Here is a 17,420-nt window from a genome sequence, read left to right on the forward strand (position 1 = left end):
CAACACACAAGGGTGGCAAACATGGAGCCCGACAACCACTGGATGGAATTACGTCGGCATCCGAACCAAAACACACTCAAAAGGGCAAACGTGGAGCCCGACAGCCAATCCTGGGCTTACGTCGGCATCCGAACCCAACACACAATCAGATAACAAACAAATAACAACATGCCAAGGAGTCAGGGACTCGAGCCTAGCATTTGTCAAACAACACACACAAATAAAGAAAAAGGCGCCCAGAGTGGTCTCGCACGACCACCTGCCTACATACCTCGTCTGGAACGAGGGTCAGGGCGATGTAGTTCCCCTGAAAGGGACTAAATTGCTAACCAGAAACCGGGGAAAGACACACAACTAGGGAGCTGAGACTCGAGCCTAATGTTGTCATGCATCGTTAACCCTAAGTTCGGTTTTCTATCCTACTTGCATAAGCAAACTAACCTAACCAGGAAAGAAGCTAGCACACAAGCATACAATCATATCACACATCAAATGAGAACAGGCATCTCAAACAAGCATGTCAATCAGATATCCACATAGCACGCACTATAGCCAAACAAGGGGGCTCAATCAATCAGGTTTGACTGCCTAAGCAAGTCGTCTGTACAGGCTGTGTTTGCTCTTAACCTTGCCATTACGAGGCTAAGGTGAAGCAGATGAAAGGATGAAGTGAGGATCAGACCTCACAGCTCTTATCCCTAACCAGGGAGAGCTGACAAATGAGCATGGGTCCAGAATAGGGGAACCCTTCTATACTCGATGACTCTGACACAACAGACCTTGGGCTTTTGATCTCAATGCTACAACCATGTAATGGGAGCAAGGAGAAGACTCACTGAATAGTGGGGGACAGGTTGCTTGTCCCTACCTTCCACCAATTGCCTTCTTTGAAGGACTTTTCCTGCTTGGGCTTAAAAATAAACATACACAATCATTGCCTCTTAAGGAGGACTTCAGACATTTATTTGCCCGGCCCGGTAACAGCCGGGTCTCCAGACTACATGAAGTTAGAAAGTTATACCTCTATGCAAGTTGCTTAAGCAAAGCAAAGCAAAAGTTCACAAGGAACTGAGCAACTAAAGTACCTGGAAACAGTCAAACTCAGTCAGTATTCATACAGACAAACCATAAACAGCAAGTTCAATCAGACAGAATATACAACTCAATGCACAACACAAGGCAAGCACAAAGCTTAAGCCCAAGCTCCACAACCTACAAAACAATGTTATGTTAGTGTGCAAACATCAACAACATCAATTAAAATTGGATTTGGATCATTCTCCATGTACATTATGCTTTTGATCCTGAAAAACCAAGCAAACATTAGCAACTAGACCACTAGGCCATGCCTAGGGTCCAAAAGCAAGAAAAAATTTAAAACAGCAAGGCATTCACCAACCAATCTCAAATTAACATCAAACAAAAGCAAACATCATTGGTCTCATGTTTATATCATTCATCATGTTCATGTCATGCACAAAACAACACAAATGAGGTCAAAAGAAGCATCAAACATACAAACAGAATTATTGCATTCAAATCCATACCAAAACACATCCAAAAATTCTCAAATAATTTACCCCTAAACAGAACCTAATCAAGGTCTACCATGTCAAATTTGAGCTCAATTGGGCAAATGGAACCATGTCAATGAAAATCAACAAAAACAGACACAATTTCATGCTCCAATTCACAACATCAACACATGAACTCACTTCAAAAATTCATAACTCAATGAAAACAAAAAAGAAATGGATGAGACCAAAACAGGGAGGTCCTAACATGTGTCTATTACAAGCATATCAAATTTCATGACCATACAGTACAACATGAGCATTTCCCAATCATTCTACCAAACCTAGGTCACATGGACTTGCAAAATCAATCACCAGAAATGAAAAATCATGATCAATTAGAAAAGGCAGTGAAAAATTCTACAAAAATTCATACAACATCCTAACATGTCAACAATTCACCATGCAAAATTTCATCCAATTCTAACATGTATAGGTCAATCAATTAAATTCCACAAGTTGACATCAAGAGGTGTGACACAAATTGTCACACCTATGTTCCAAAAATCAAATCTCCCTGTCCAGGTATCAAAAATCCACAAAATTTACATATAAATGAGCATCAACCAGTCAAGAATCATCACAAAAATTGGCACAAATTTATTTTACAATATGGACATTTCATGATCAAATTGCCAAAACATATCAAAATGAAGCACATGTGAGAAAACCCTAGGGCAAATGACATTTTTACCAAGCACAACTTTGACCAATAGGTCAAAAAAACCTATGGTCAACAAGGAAGTCAACATAAAAATTTCCATAATTTTCTGATTTTTTTTACTATTTTTAATGAATTTTTAATGTCCTAAACAATTTCTAATAATTAATTAAAATAAACAGTGGCAATCTTGTAATTTTCAGTGGCGGGAGCGGGAAACTCCCAGTTTGAAAATTCAAACAGGATTTTGGATCTACAGCGCTTTTCATCGTCACCTTCACACAGCTTTCTAGAAAATTGAAAAAACGGATGAACATCAAAACTTAATGAAAAACGACGAGGCTATATCCGTTGAACTCGTCTCAGTGAGAGGATCATGAATATCACACTATTACATCCTAAAAGTTCCTAAATCTCTCGAATCGACTCACTTAGGGTTTGTGTTCATACTTTCAAACTCAGATTTCTCTCCCTAGGGTCATCCATTCGCAAAACTAAAACTATCATCAAAACCTACATCTCATGCTCTTTCTAACGCATATAATAATTAAGCAAATGGTGATAATCGATTTTTGCTCAAACCTGGAATGGCAGTCGTGATTCACGTGCTTTTAGAGCTCCATTCTTCAAAACAGATGAGCAAGGATAATGAGGAAGGTGATAGGTGTGTTCAGTTCCAATTGTTGTTGATCCTAGAGCTCTTAATTCGAATTTGCCATTGTTGAGGTGTTCTTGAACAGTTGCGATTGGCCAAGCTTCTCACTCCAATCTTCCAAAACAGTTGGTGTAGATGATGATGTGAGTCCAATGCAACAAAAATCACGAAAAATGGTTGAGAGATGATGAAGAATTTTGAGATTGAAAGTGTTGGTGTTCTTGAGGGTTTTGAGAGAATGTGGAAGTTTCAGATCTGGTTCTTGGAGATTGTGAATTCAGTTATGATTAGGAGATGATTTAGAATATATATGGTAGCTTAATCATGCCTTAATCCACTTAATCAACAATTTGGAATGTTAGTGGAAATGGTAATTTTGTAAACAAGGGCAAAATGGTAAATACATCATGCCAGCTAGTGCCAGCTGTTTTGACAGCTCAAGCAATCCCCAAATGACATATGTGATGTGTAGAAACTTGTTTCATGTCCATTGGTTGCTCCATTCTCAAATTCACCATGTGTATGCAAAATATCCAATTTTAGCACTTTCATTTTCCAAGCCAAAATCCAATTCACATGCCTTCGCCATGAAATGAATATTCAAACACACTTAAAATGCCATTCCTGAGGTGTTGGAAAAGGTCCCATTCAAAAATTCCAATTATTTTGACATTTGGACAATTTTGCCCCTGGTCCAATTCAACTGTCCAGTTGAAAAGTGACTTTTTGCCTTGGCCATTTTTGAACAAATCCAATGATGCACCCTCAAAGTACATGTCAAATGGAGTTGGTGCATATAAAGAACTTGCAATTTGGACAAAGTATGTGGTAGTTATGGCCTCCTGATTACAGGTCATTTTTGAAATTCACTGAGCCCTAATTTCCAAACCATACATTGGATTTTCAAGTTCTTGGACTTTTTGGAAAGGTGAGAACAAGATCTACAACTTTCATGTTGAACAATTTTGCATTTGAAGCTTCCTTGGACACGTGGCTTTGAGGTCCAAAACTTTCCATTTTTGGAAACTTCAATTATAGGTCACCTTCTATTTTTGGCAGTTTTTGCCCTGACTTGATTTTCTTCATTTTTAAGCTTTGAGATGTCATTTAACACTTGTTCCAACATGAATGAAGTGTATCCAACTCATTTCTACCTCCAAATCCACCAGATCATGTACAGTTGACCACAGTTGACTTTTCAACTGACAGATGAATGTGGCAATGCATAGATCAAATTAAAGCCCCAATCTTCAACTGAAATAGATCAAGGGTGCAACCCTAACCTCAATAAGCACAATATAATCACATTATGAACCCCACAACCATCAGAAACCTCATCTTCTGATCCAGCCCTGATTGGCCCAATACAGTTGATTAGGGTTGACCAGTGGTCAAAACCCTAATCTCAAGGAATGAGCTTCAATCTTCTAATGACACCAAACCATGATGATGATGATGTATCATTGCAATCAAGATGAAGACCAATACCCATTGAGAATCATAAAACCCTAATTCACAGCCCAATCCTCAGATGGCCCATGATCAGTCAATACCCTAGGCTTGCACTTTGACTTCCTCATCTTCTGATCAAGACTTGGGAGAATGGCTTGCATAATGTAACCACATGATATGCAATATGAAATGCCTAATGCCCTAAAATGAAAATGCAAATATGATAATGCTAGTCCCAAGAGAGGAGGGCAAATTTTGAGGTGTTACAGCTGCCCCTATTCAATCCACTGTGAACCTGTCGATACGAAATAGCCTCGGCTTTCGGATGATCAGGATGAAGAGTGATTGAATACCAAGAACAGACGAACAATTTGCACTCTGATGGGATAATAATTAACAACGCCTGTCAGCATCGGCGAAGAAACAAACTCTGAAACGTCGACCTGGATACCAAAATAAATGGTAACTCAGGGATAACCATGGCCTGAACACCACACATCCACTCGGGATTATCATCTCTTCTTTTTTATTTTCTTGAACCCCGAAATTTTCTTTGCGCAAACGATCCTCGGATCTCTGCATTTGAACTCCGGAAAATGCCTCAGCACTCCTTTTTGCCAACATAATGAACCCCGATCTCCAATTTGAACCCCAGTCGCCTGACGATAACTCGCGATCGCCAATATGAACCCCGTTCTCCAGAAAATGTCGCAACATCTCCTTTTCTCCATTTGAACCCCAGAAAATGCCTCAGCATCTCTTTTCTCCGCTTGAACCCCAGGAAAATGCCTCAGCATATCCTTTTCTCCGTGATAATTCCGCTGGCAACGCCGGAAATAACACCAAACCACTCTGAGGGCGACATGTCAGAGGGTATACCTTCACAAAAGGAAGGCAGCATGTGTATTTCTTCCTCAGAAGACACCTATAACGACCTCTATTGACCTCAGCCAGAGTCTAAGGTAACACATGAACAGAAGATAATCCTGAGGACCTCATCCCGGATACAATCTTCAACTCCATCTCCGTTTGAACCCCAGAAAATGCCTCAACATTTCCTCTTCTCCATTTGAACCCCGAAATCGCGTTGATCGCGTAGCATCCTTTGATTTTATTTCCCTCTCTGTCCGACGGAAACATTTCCTCCAATATCGCACTACTGGGGAACATTGCTAATCTGACGTCATGATGCTAAACTCCTCAGAGTAACATCCAACTCTCTGTTTCGCACGACAGAAACCTCCTCCAGCATCGCACTACCGGGGAAATACCTTTGATCAAATCATGAGGCTAAACTCCTCAGAGCAACACCTTCACTGTCTGGCCAAAACCACTTCTCAAACGGTAACCACGGCTTGAGACTAGCTTATGCTTGCAATGATGCATGATTGATTTTTTCTGCGTAATGCTCCATAATTATGGAAATGCTACGCGATTATTTATTTTTCTATGCAATATGCCATGTCATTTTTCATGATGAATGCATAAAACAAAAACATCCCCCTCGAGGGACTCTTCTGGGGAGCACGAGACACTCTGCTGAGGAACTCGCCAATACTCCGATCTCCACCCTGCTGGGGAATAGCACTGTTGCTGGGAAAAGGTAACCCTTGCTGGGGAAAAACCTCCTTTGCCCCCAATCCGTTCGGGAAACCGCTGGGGATAAGCACCACCAACACTCTGTGGGGATACAACAATCTTTGACTTGCTGAGGATATCAATCCTGACTCCGCTTCGGGAAAACCTCACAGATACCTGTCGACTTCACTGGGGAAATTCTCACAGAGACTCTGCTAGGGGAATAGCAATCTCCAGACTCAACTGGGGATGCATCAATCTAAATCACCTGCCGGGGATAACCATCCTGATCCTGCTAGGGACACGCATACTACTCCGCTGGGGACAACCCAGGCAATCCATAGGTAGAATCCTCAGCTGGAGATGCAAAAATCCATCCGCTACGGGAACTCGTTCAATCCACAGGTAGGATAAACACTGCTGGAGATATATTTCTTTGAAAAAGACCCGCTCCACTCGGGGAATAACAACCTTCAGACCTGGCTGCTGAGGAAACACCACTTTAAACCTGACGGGGATAACCATCCTGACTCGGCTGGGGATGTCACAGATCTGGAATCCGCTGGGGAGTTGGTCCTCTAACTCTGCTTGGGGACCTAGCTGGGAAAATGAGAAAGGTAGGCACAGAACACCCGTCGACGCATCGAAACACAGTATCCACCTCCCAATCTCGTATCAGCTTTCCACTTTTGAGGATTCCCAGACTCATCAGGACCTTTTCTGCTCCATCATCTTGTATTCCAAATCGCCCCGCGCTCGACGAGAAACGTACTCCTGAGATTAATACAGAAATTTCCGTTTTCCGACTTTGAAGAGTCTTCTTGATTATTATCAAGGGTCATCGGACGTCTCGTCGTCTCTCCGTCGTCCCTCCATCCTCGTTCGTTCGTCCCTGATCGAACTCTGCGGGGAATTACAAACTTTCAAGTCTTCCGACTTTGAAGAGTCTTCTTGATTATTATCAAGGATCGTCATACGCCTCAACGCCTTCGTCGTTTCTCCATATATCCTCGTTCCTGAGCGACCTCTCTGGGGATTTCTCTTGTCAAAGCTTTCACATCACAACCTGCAAGTGAGTGAAAATTCCTAACAGTTCCTGCAAAACAGACCGTCAGATAAAACCGTGCCCCAGGCGTGTCAAGATTTCAACACTTGGGTCACTCAACCTTCCAAATAAGATTTCAAGCTTTCAATCTTATAAACATGCATTGGAAGGAACCTGTATGTATTAAAATGCAAAATTCTTTATCAAAATAATCGGATGTTTTTGCAATCAAAGCGATAATGAAAAACAAAAAACAAAATTATTTTACTGAATATGCATTTTATTGATTGGAAAAGTGTGGCTCAAATGAGCAATACAAAAGGAAGCAATTCCTGAAAAGAGGTAATTGCGCTCAAAAGGAAAAATCTATCCTAATGGCAATGTGAAACCCGTAATCTCATCAAGTTCCAACTCAGTCACACCCCATATGTCCTCAGACTCTCCATGCTTTCTGCCTTCTGAACAAGACGATTCCAACTGGTCCCTACCGGGTATTATCCATGATGCTTTAACCAAAGCGCAAACGATCATGCTGGACGCAGTTGTTCGTTTCAATCCCTCTTTTGCCTGGACTGCCCTTTCGGGTTTTCAATCCACCGGGATACCCTTTTTTTGCTCAAGTCGCCTTTTCAGGTTTTAGACTTGCCGGGTGTACAATTTTTCATTTATATCCCTAATTTTTTCCCGAACCCTTTTTCTGTTTTTGGTTCGCCGGGATGCCCATTTTTTCCTGGACTATTTTGTTCTTTTCGTCCAGCGGGTCAATTTATACGAAGTATTTTTTAACTGCGTCCGCATTCACAGGGGAGGGAAAATCCTCGCCATCCATGGTTGTTAGCAACAAGGCTCCACCAGAGAAAACCTTCTTGACCACGAATGGACCTTCATAATTCGGTGTCCATTTGCCCCTTCGATCGTTTTGAGGAGGAAGGATCCTTTTCAGCACCATATCACCTACGTGATATACCCGAGGTCGCACCTTCTTGTCAAAAGCACGCTTCATCCGCTGCTGGTATAACTGCCCATGACAGATGGCTGCCAGCCTCTTTTCTTCAATTAGGCTCACTGAGTGAGAAAGGCGTTTGCCCCAGTAGACGTACGTACCGAAGTACAGTACCCAGGATACGAGCTTCGTACTCAATCACACCGTCAGTGCATTCAAACGTTATCCGGGCAACAAAAGCTTATTCACCTTAACCTCCCCATCAGACATCGGAATCCGTTCGGATTCGGAGTCAGGCCCCTCCTCCGGGATCGGTTACTCTCAATCTTTCGATTAGAGCACCTCAAGATGTCCTCATCAGGGAACTTCAAACTTCCTCAGTTGATAACCCTCAACGGGTTGCAGAGAGATGTAATCAGACAATACACTCCCTGATCGCTTTGTGAGAGTATCACAAATCAGTCAACATTCTTTTCCATTCTCACAACCCGTCCGGTCGATGCTGGATTCTCAAATCCATACTCGATCGGATCCATCTCGGAAATCCACAAAGTGGTATGAATCAGCATATACTGTCTCAGTCGGCGAGCAGCCTATGCCAAAGTACATCAAGTTTTCTCGAACAGTGAATGTACTGTTTCACAGTCGGTAAACTTTTTGCTAAGGTAAATTGCATGCTCTTTTCGACAAGACGCGTCATGCTGACCCACTTCACCTCGTAGACCCCTCGAAGGCCGTCAAGTACAGATTGACAATTGCTCCTTCCACAGGAGACATCGGAATCAGAGGTTCCTGCAACTTTTCTTTTATTTTTCAATGCCCCTTGGCAATCATTATCTCACCTGACCGTTTGATCTTTTTTTTTTTTCAACATCTTGAATATAGGTTCGCACGTGGCTGTTTGATGAGATGTGAACCATGACAGGTAGTTCAATCTTTCGAAGAAACCACGAACCTCTCTTTTATATTCTCGGTTCAGGCACTTTTATTTATTTATTTATTTATTTATTTATTTTATTTTTTTTTTATTTTTTTTTTAGCAGGAACCTCGATCCCTCTCTTACAATGAACCCCTCATCTTACCGGACCGCACTCTGATAGTGCACTTACTTGAATTCAACCTCAGTTTGAATTGTCTCAACCAGATGCCCCACTCCTGTTTGGGACTTTGCTATCATGTCATAGCATAACATCATATCATGAAACAAAGTCACTCTGACTCTTGGCATCGACACTCTGCTTCTCCAGAGGACAGTCTCCTTTCCATGGTAGCTTGTGCGCAACGACACCGGTATTCGACCCTGGCGTATCCTGACACGACCAGGTGAAGGCATCCACATGCTCTTTCATCAAGGCTACCATTCTGCTCTCGATTCGCCTCTGAAGCGGCCTCATTTCACTTCCTTCCTGACCTCGGCGGCGCTTGGAATAACAATCTCAATCCGCTCCTCAGGCGGCCGAATCACCTTCTCCTCTTGTTTCAGCAATCTGGCTAATTCCAGCAGATCACAATCTTCTTCGTCTTCTTCTTCAGCAAGATAGATCGGATTGTCGAAGTCATACGAGGGGTAACCAAATTGTTATCAATGAGATCCGGAGACTTGTTTTTGAAGTCGGAACGAGACAAAACAAAAAGATGAAAAATGAAAATAAACATTGCCATTTTTATTTGTTTTTAAACTGCAAAAATAAGTGAAAAACAGGGAACACCGCTTTTTGACTGAAAAACATCCATTTATTAATGATGCAGAATGTGCAAATTTATGAACATGAGGTGGCCCTTACAATGAACCATTACGTGTCGGGCAACACGCAAGGCTTTCATGCAAATAAAATCAAAACAGAAATCATTACTCTTCCGAATGAGTGACAGTGCTGATCTCTTAAGCCTTCCAGCTTCCTGGTACGCACGGCTTTATCCAACTATTGAACTTGCAGTTACTGTCATTCTCTCCACCTACCGCATAGGCGTGATCCGAATCTTCAGCAATTGCGCTCACCATCGCCTAAACATGTGCCGGCATGGGATTAGCATTAACATTTGGAGACGGTGCAAAGTTAATAGCCTTGGAGTCCACCAGGTCCTGGACAACGTTCTTGAATGCTCTACAGCCCTCAATGTTATGCCCCGGTGTTCCAGAATGAAATTCGCACTGGGCGTTCTCATCATAGTTAGGTGGCCTCTGATCTGTTCTCATCGGAACCATCGCCCTCGGCTGAACCAAACCAAGATCCATCAACTTTTTGAACAGAACCGCATATGTCACGGGTGGCTTGTCAAAATAGCGATCAACCCCTTTCCCTCTCATCTGGTATCCAGCTCTCTGTTGAGGTGGCTGACGTTGCTGTCGTGCAGACTGATTACCAGCAGGGATGGTTACCGCAGCAGTGTGCTGGTAGTAACGATCCCTACCGTGTCCTCCCTGGGCATACACAGCGCTCGATTCACCCTCATTCTTGCGCTGACCATTCCCGAATGGCTTCTTCGATGCCGATGACGAAGCATTACCTTGTATTTTCCCCATTCTCAGCCAACTTTCAATTCTTTCTCCGGCCACCACAATATCAGCAAAGTTGGTAACCGGGCATCCAACCATTCTTTCAGCAAAAACCCCTTGCAGGGTACCCATGAAGAGATCAGACATCTCTCTGTCCACTAGCGGAGGTTGAACTCTGGCAGCCAACTCCCTCCACCTTTGAGCATACTCTTTAAACCCCTCACTCGACTTCTGAGACATACCCTGCAGCTGGGTACGACTCGGAGCCATGTCAGCATTGAACTGGTACTGTTTAAAGAATGCATCTCCCAAATCCTGCCAGCTCTTGATGTCAGCAGATTTCAACTTGGTGTACCACTCCAAGGATCCTCCAGACAGACTGTCCTGGAAGAAGTACATCCACAGTTTTTGATCTGTAGTGTATGCAGAGATCTTGCGGACAAAGGCTTGAAGGTGGGTTTCAGGACAAGAACTCCCATTGTATTTGTCAAATGCAGGCGCTTTGAACTTCTGTGGGATCACAATCCCCTCGACTAGCCCCATGTTGGACATATTCACCACCCCAGGAGTGGCATAACTCTCTAGCACTTTGATCTTTTCAGCCAGCAACTGAATTTCCTTATTCTGTGGAGGAATACTGTAAGGCACAAATGGTTCGTTCTGCATGGAAAATTGATCCGCCTCTCTATCCTCTTCCTGATCGTCATCAAAGCCATAAAACGGAGGTACAAAATTATCCTTCAGATTTTGACTTGGTCCAGGTTGACCACCAGCATTGTTCACCAACCCAACCGTTGTTCTCTTCCCACCATCGCGAGATCCTTGCCCCTGGTTGGAGACTCCATCCAGGTTGACCCCACTGTTCACAGCAGAAACCCGCTCGAGTTTCTCAACCTTATCCGCCAGAGCCTTCTGGCCAATGGCAAAACCTTGCATTATATTGATCAGTTCGTTCATTTTCTCCTTCAGTTCCAGCATATCAGCACTGGGAAGCTCCATGAGTCTGGGAGTGTTTCTTCTTGTATAATATCTGTGAGGGCGTGTTGAGTGCAAAGGTACTGTCCTCCGAGCGCGAGCAATGATTCCTGTCACAAGCAAACACGTTAGTAATAGTCACCTGCAAAATAAAACACAAGTTATCATGATTATGCATGGATGCAGTGTTTATCCATATGAGGAACACTTTGTCCCTCGATCCTGGCATCATCGAGACAAATAACAATCCGGCATCAATATTCTGATTAGCAGTGTTGGATTTCATTGTGCAGATCGGAGATATGTGATTTAGCAAGAATACCCCCAACCATGTGTGTGCTTGTGTAAGTGCATACGGCAAAGCAAATAAAGCTTGAAAACCAATCACTGAATGAAAAATCATCATCACATAACCAAAAGAGTGCACAATCAGTGCAATAGTCATACATCAACCAGATATCAAATACAATCCTCCAGAATAAGAAGGAAATACAAGCAAGTGAATTCCGTCAACAAGCCTGACGGTAATCCAACACAAATGAAAGATCTATCCAGATGAGGGTCCCGCAGGTGGCCCCATCTCGCCTTCCATCCTTGCGAACTCTGCGGCGAACCTGAGCTCGGTGTTCTCCTGCTGTAATCTTCCAACTTCCTTCTGATGAATCTTCATCTGCCTGAAGTAGTGGTCTCTCTCAGCCATGTAGTGATCTCTCTCAGCGGTGATCTTCAGATTCTCTGCTTCCTTGACCTTCAGCTTGGTCTCCCACTCAGCAATGAGGACTCGGACTTTGTCGTCCCTCTGATCTCTGACAAGTATTTGCCTTCTCTTCTCATCTTCGATGACTTTTGACGCTCTGAACAGCTTATCCTTAGTGATATCGTGCTCCCGGTTGGATGATGCTAAAGCTTGACTGATCTTCCCATAATAGGCCGTATCCATCTCAAAGCGTTTGGCTTCCAAGGCATGTCGCTTGTCTTGATCTTCCATCTTCACTTTGATCTCTTGATTAGCTGCCTGAAAACGAGCAACACTTCTCTCCAACTCAGCTTTCTCTGCAAGTAGCTGATCTCTGGCCCTCTTCATCTCAAGGAATTCTTCCATACTGACAGAAGAACTTGGTCCCTCAATCATAGGACACACAGGATCACCTCCAGGAAATGGTAGAAATGTGGCTTCAATCCTCTTCCGCAACCAATCTTCAAACAAAGGAAAATATCGACAGTTGACTTTGCCGAATGGAACCTTACCCTTCCTCTGAACATTGCGCCATGCCCCAGACACCTGCATCAACTTGGCCTGATTGCCCTCCACAGGAAAATAAAAGGACTCCTGAGTCTCACACTCGAGAGGAGGAACCTCCATAGCGAACCCCATCTGTCTCCTAAGAAGCATCGGGTTATAATTAATGCAACCCTGCACTCCTATGAGAGGCACATTGGGAAAAGCCCCACAACTGTATATGAAGTCTCGTCCAGCCAAACCATTGTGAGTCCAGGAAATGTCATCAGCCCGCAGACCCATCAACCTGAAGGACCACTTGACACTAGGATCAATCTGAACGAAGGCACCTCGAGAAGGCAAATACCCCTTGAACCACTTGAAAAGCAACTGAGAACAGCATCTGACCAAACCCCCACGCAGCTTCTCATTCCGATTATGCACAGAGTAGTACACATCTCCAATCAGAGTAGGAATAGGGTTTCTCTGCATGAATAATCTGATAGCATTATGGTCCACAAAATTCTTCTGATTAGGAAACAGAACAACCCCATAAATGCTCACAGCTATCAAAGCACAAACCGTCTTCCAGTTACCCACAGCAGCACACTCCTTGGTTTTGGACTCCAAGAAACCCAAATGAAACCCAGGTAGCTTTCCTTTCTCCTTCAAACCCTCCTTGACCATTTCCGGACTCAAATAAAGAGCACGTGAAATTCCAAGGACATCTGGCTCTGCTCTGATAGCACAAAAAGGAATCTGGTCTCGAATCACGATACCCAGGATGCTAGCATAGTCCTCCATCAGAGGCCCCAACAGATAGTCCGGAAATACGAAGCATCTCAGCCCAGGATCATAGAACTGGAGAAAGGTATGGATGGCGCTTCTGTCACTGTCACCGAGTCTGAAAACCATCTTCAAGATACCACCATATGCCTCTCTGAACATCCCCACATGGTCAGGAGTAATCAATGCTATCATATCCTTGAGCACACCAATCTCTGGATCGAAGAAACTGTAAGCAATGTTGTTTTTCAGGCCGGTCCTCATCTCTGAACAGGAAGTCTCTCAACCAGGATGTCAATCAAAAGTGTCCCTGCATATGGGTAAACATGTGTTAGATGCAATTAATGCAAAATGCAATGATGCTGATGAATGAATGCAATGCGTTGCCATCCTCCAAGCCATCTGATCATCTGCACTGAATCCGGGCTCTGAACTGATCATAACCATCTAAGGAATAAATAACCACCAATCTGACCCACGGGTTCCGAAATAAACGGAAGACAGATACATCATCATCATCATCCCTGGTCTCTGAGCAGACACACCATCACCATCTGAATCGGCCCAGGGAATCCGAAATAAACGGATCCCCACTGATAAATATCTCGGCCCGGGGAATCCTGAAATAAACGGATCCCCTCTGATGAATCACGGACATCACTTCGGCGCCACAGTAATAAATAACCATAAATCCGACTTATAAATATGTCTCTGAATCACAGATCAAAAGTCACCATCTGAAGGCTATCTGAACAAACATCTGACAGAACAACCCTCCCCTCACAGGTAAGTTCTAAACAAGCCATCCTAAGGCGGATAATAGTCTCGACAATCGGGCGGAGATACTCAATGGGTTTGCCCTTTCGGGTGTGCCATTGTAGCTCTCTTAAAATCGTCTAAACCAAAGATCCGGGAAATGATCGGTCACCAGAGTCAATAGTTCAGATGGAGTAACTCAACCAAAGTGGAAAGTCCACAGAGGCAAGCACTATCAAATGAACCTCGTCCGGCTTGTGGTATGTCACATTACAACAATATGCTGATTTAGCAAATGAGGAACGTGAGACCACACTAATCCTAGGTGTATACTCGGGCCTGGGTTTTAGCCCCGCTCAGAACACCCACCCCAAACAACAGAACCACCTGCAGAGGACGGCAACAGCATGATAATATGATGCATGCAGACATTAATGCAAATATATACACAGTGGTTAGAATAATAAATGCAATAAACAACACATACAAGCAACCTAAACTAATCCCAGAACGCTAGGAGAGACTCGCTTAGGGACGATGGACCAGCATAGGTCTACATCAGTTCGGGTTCCCCAGCAGAGTCGCCAGCTGTCGCATCCTGCGAAAAATCAACCGGCGAGACTCAAAAGAAAACGCACACAGAGCCGCCACTGCGCGTTATTTATCCCAAGATAGGGAAAGGAAACGCTCAGAGAAACCTGGAAAGACATGGTCTTGCGACCAAAGAGAATGGGTAAGGGAGTCGGTTACGCAAGGGGAAGGTATTAGCACCCCTCACGTCCTAGGTACTCCTAGGGATCCACGTTCTAAAATAAAGAATAGGTTGCTAAAAACATCACACACACACACAGGGAACGCAGGTGGGGTTAGGAGAAGGGAGCTCGATAAGGTATCGCACCTTATGCCTACATATCTTGTCTGGAACAAGAATCAGAGCCACTGTAGTTCGGCTTACGCACGCCAAACAACACAAAACAAACCAACACACAAGGGTGGCAAACATGGAGCCCGACAACCACTGGATGGAATTACGTCGGCATCCGAACCAAAACACACTCAAAAGGGCAAACGTGGAGCCCGACAGCCAATCCTGGGCTTACGTCGGCATCCGAACCCAACACACAATCAGATAACAAACAAATAACAACATGCCAAGGAGTCAGGGACTCGAGCCTAGCATTTGTCAAACAACACACACAAATAAAGAAAAAGGCGCCCGGAGTGGTCTCGCACGACCACCTGCCTACATACCTCGTCTGGAACGAGGGTCAGGGCGATGTAGTTCCCCTGAAAGGGACTAAATTGCTAACCAGAAACCGGGGAAAGACACACAACTAGGGAGCTGAGACTCGAGCCTAATGTTGTCATGCATCGTTAACCCTAAGTTCGGTTTTCTATCCTACTTGCATAAGCAAACTAACCTAACCAGGAAAGAAGCTAGCACACAAGCATACAATCATATCACACATCAAATGAGAACAAGCATCTCAAACAAGCATGTCAATCAGATATCCACATAGCACGCACTATAGCCAAACAAGGGGGCTCAATCAATCAGGTTTGACTGCCTAAGCAAGTCGTCTGTACAGGCTGTGTTTGCTCTTAACCTTGCCATTACGAGGCTAAGGTGAAGCAGATGAAAGGATGAAGTGAGGATCAGACCTCACAGCTCTTATCCCTAACCAGGGAGAGCTGACAAATGAGCATGGGTCCAGAATAGGGGAACCCTTCTATACTCGATGACTCTGACACAACAGACCTTGGGCTTTTGATCTCAATGCTACAACCATGTAATGGGAGCAAGGAGAAGACTCACTGAATAGTGGGGGACAGGTTGCTTGTCCCTACCTTCCACCAATTGCCTTCTTTGAAGGACTTTTCCTGCTTGGGCTTAAAAATAAACATACACAATCATTGCCTCTTAAGGAGGACTTCAGACATTTATTTGCCCGGCCCGGTAACAGCCGGGTCTCCAGACTACATGAAGTTAGAAAGTTATACCTCTATGCAAGTTGCTTAAGCAAAGCAAAGCAAAAGTTCACAAGGAACTGAGCAACTAAAGTACCTGGAAACAGTCAAACTCAGTCAGTATTCATACAGACAAACCATAAACAGCAAGTTCAATCAGACAGAATATACAACTCAATGCACAACACAAGGCAAGCACAAAGCTTAAGCCCAAGCTCCACAACCTACAAAACAATGTTATGTTAGTGTGCAAACATCAACAACATCAATTAAAATTGGATTTGGATCATTCTCCATGTACATTATGCTTTTGATCCTGAAAAACCAAGCAAACATTAGCAACTAGACCACTAGGCCATGCCTAGGGTCCAAAAGCAAGAAAAAATTTAAAACAGCAAGGCATTCACCAACCAATCTCAAATTAACATCAAACAAAAGCAAACATCATTGGTCTCATGTTTATATCATTCATCATGTTCATGTCATGCACAAAACAACACAAATGAGGTCAAAAGAAGCATCAAACATACAAACAGAATTATTGCATTCAAATCCATACCAAAACACATCCAAAAATTCTCAAATAATTTACCCCTAAACAGAACCTAATCAAGGTCTACCATGTCAAATTTGAGCTCAATTGGGCAAATGGAACCATGTCAATGAAAATCAACAAAAACAGACACAATTTCATGCTCCAATTCACAACATCAACACATGAACTCACTTCAAAAATTCATAACTCAATGAAAACAAAAAAGAAATGGATGAGACCAAAACAGGGAGGTCCTAACATGTGTCTATTACAAGCATATCAAATTTCATGACCATACAGTACAACATGAGCATTTCCCAATCATTCTACCAAACCTAGGTCACATGGACTTGCAAAATCAATCACCAGAAATGAAAAATCATGATCAATTAGAAAAGGCAGTGAAAAATTCTACAAAAATTCATACAACATCCTAACATGTCAACAATTCACCATGCAAAATTTCATCCAATTCTAACATGTATAGGTCAATCAATTAAATTCCACAAGTTGACATCAAGAGGTGTGACACAAATTGTCACACCTATGTTCCAAAAATCAAATCTCCCTGTCCAGGTATCAAAAATCCACAAAATTTACATATAAATGAGCATCAACCAGTCAAGAATCATCACAAAAATTGGCACAAATTTATTTTACAATATGGACATTTCATGATCAAATTGCCAAAACATATCAAAATGAAGCACATGTGAGAAAACCCTAGGGCAAATGACATTTTTACCAAGCACAACTTTGACCAATAGGTCAAAAA

The sequence above is a fragment of the Lathyrus oleraceus genome, chromosome 7 (assembly GCF_024323335.1).
Source record: "Lathyrus oleraceus cultivar Zhongwan6 chromosome 7, CAAS_Psat_ZW6_1.0, whole genome shotgun sequence".
NCBI classification, from domain to species: Eukaryota; Viridiplantae; Streptophyta; class Magnoliopsida; order Fabales; family Fabaceae; genus Lathyrus; species Lathyrus oleraceus.